The sequence below is a fragment of the Triturus cristatus genome, chromosome 1_1 (assembly GCF_964204655.1).
Source record: "Triturus cristatus chromosome 1_1, aTriCri1.1, whole genome shotgun sequence".
Taxonomy (NCBI): Eukaryota; Metazoa; Chordata; class Amphibia; order Caudata; family Salamandridae; genus Triturus; species Triturus cristatus.
In genome coordinates this window covers 390,073,782-390,076,216 of record NC_140579.1, presented here as the reverse complement: position 1 = coordinate 390,076,216, position 2,435 = coordinate 390,073,782, and the positions used below count along the sequence as shown (strand labels likewise).

Genomic DNA, 2,435 nt, shown 5'->3' with positions numbered 1-2,435 from the left:
AGGCCACTTCCTCTCCCCGGCGGCCTGCCCGGGAGCCCATTTTTGTCGACTATTAAGCCCCCACGTAGTGGGGGCTTACAGAACTCTTGGGGAGGACAAAAGTTGGAGCAAGCCCGGCCGGCCGGCAGGCTGGCCATCTGGTCACCCGGCCCGCAGGGCCATCTGGTCGCCCGGCCCGCAGGGCCATCTGGTCGCCCGCCCGGCCCACAGGGCCATCTGGTCGCCCGGCCCGCAGGGCCATCTGGTCGCGCAGCCAGGCGACCAGATGGCCAGGGACCACCCAGCCCCCAGGTGGCCTGGGAGGGTGCCGTGCCCAGTCGCCCTGGCAGTCCGGTGAGGGTGGCCAGACGCTCCGAGGCAGCCGCTCGGGAGGGCTCCTTCCCCGGTGCTGCTCCTCACCCGACCTGCGCGGGAGCCGCGGGAAGGGGAGTCCAGGCCATCTGGTCACCCTGCCGAGCAGCGAGGGACGGTGGCCCCCGTCCCTGCGCCCCGGTGGGGCAGGGACGGGAGGGGGAAGGCCCCGTGCCGGAAGGCACGTGGTGGAGGCAGCCTCCCGCAGGCCCGCGTTGCCCCCTTCCGCGCCCCTCCCGCCAGCCTGGTGGCAGAGGGACCCACCCCTGGGTGTGGTGGAGGAGGGCGTCCGCGGGAGCCCACGCACGGAGAGAGACAAAAGCTTGGCTCAGAGGATGACTTTCAATAGATCGCAGCGAGGTAGCTGCTCTGCTACTTACGAAACCCTGACCCAGAATCAGGTCGTCTACGAATGATTTAGCACCGGGTGCCCCACGAACATGCGGTGCACTAAGGGCGATGGAGGCAGCCCCTTCCGTCCACGCTCCGGTCCCCAAGCGAGCGGCTCTACGCACCGGCCCCCCGAGAGAGGCCGGCTATCCCAGGCCAACCGAGGCTCCACGGCACTGCGGTATCGTTATGGTTTAGGGGGGATTCTGACTTAGAGGCGTTCAGTCATAATCCCACAGATGGTAGCTTCGCCCCATTGGCTCCTCAGCCAAGCACATACACCAAATGTCTGAACCTGCGGTTCCTCTCGTACTGAACAGGATTACTATTGCAAGAACACATCATCAGTAGGGTAAAACTAACCTGTCTCACGACGGTCTAAAACCAGCTCACGTTCCCTATTAGTGGGTGAACAATCCAACGCTTGGTGAATTCTGCTTCACAATGATAGGAAGAGCCGACATCGAAGGATCAAAAAGCGTTGTCGCTATGAACGCTTGGCCTCCACAAGACAGTTATCCCTGTGGTAACTTTTCTGACACCTCCTGCTTGAAACCCAAAAAGTCAGAACGATCGTGAGGCCCGCTTTCACGGTCTGTATTCATACTGAAAATCGAGATCAAGCGAGCTTTTGCCCTTCTGCTCCGTGGGAGGTTTCTGTCCTCCCTGAGCTCGCCTTAGGACACCTACGTTATCGTTTGACAGGTGTACCGCCCCAGTCAAACTCCCCACCTGCCACTGTCCCCGGAGTGGGTCGCGCCCGGCGGGTGCGGGCGCTTGGAGCCAGAAGCGAGAGCCCCACGGGGCTGGCCCCCCCCGCCTTACCGGGTAAGTGAAAAAACGATAAGAGTATTGGTATTTCACCGGCGGCCCGAGGGCCTCCCACTTATCCTACACCTCTCATGTCTCTTCACAGTGCCAGACTAGAGTCAAGCTCAGCAGGGTCATCTTTCTCCGCTGATTCTGCCAAGCCCGTTCCCTTGGCTGTGGTTTCGCTAGATAGTAGGTAGGGACAGTGGGAATCTCGTTCATCCATTCATGCACGTCACTAATTAGATGACAAGGCATTTGGCTATTTTGTACCACATTACGGTGGCTCATTCTGGGTTATTATTATGCTGCCCATCAGCGCCAAACGGCCTTGCTTACAACGACGCTCGCTCCTGAGAGGTATGGCCACTATGAAAGCAACCTCACTGGAGCTGGGAAGCGGGTGATGGTTTGTCATAAACAGCCGAGCTTCATACAACGCTCACTCAGAGTATAGCCACAAAAGCTGTCCTCACTGGAGCTGAGAAGCCTGAGATATTAGGTTTGTGTGTCATGTCCGGTATGGAGGTATTCGATTTTGTGAAAAGACAGCACCTCCTGCTATCTTAACGGGGTTTTGTTTCACCAGGAACTACCCCATCTGGTAATGTGTTCGTTTGCTTCGCCATTTCTCACTATCAGGCAAGGCCAGTGATAGACCATTTTTAGGGCTTACCCCATAGACTTCCCTCCGCAGAGTCCAGTACTATGTAGGCAGTGACCGGCGGGACCACAGTTTGGTAAAGGCCACTATGACCGAGAAAGGTTAAGAGAGTCATAGTTATACCCGCTCGCCATTTCTCACTCCCAGGCTAGGCCTGCAAGAGACCTTGTTTAGCCTGCCTCCAGAGACTTCCCTCCGCAGAGTCCAGTACAAAGGAGAC

The 2,435-nt window shown here is 58.5% G+C and overlaps 1 pseudogene; it reads right to left on the bottom strand.

Annotated features, from left to right (window-relative positions):
- Window positions 1–666: 666 nt before the first annotated feature.
- The window catches only part of LOC146870286 (28S ribosomal RNA), a 6,285-nt pseudogene continuing 4,516 nt past the window's right edge, over window positions 667–2,435 (bottom strand).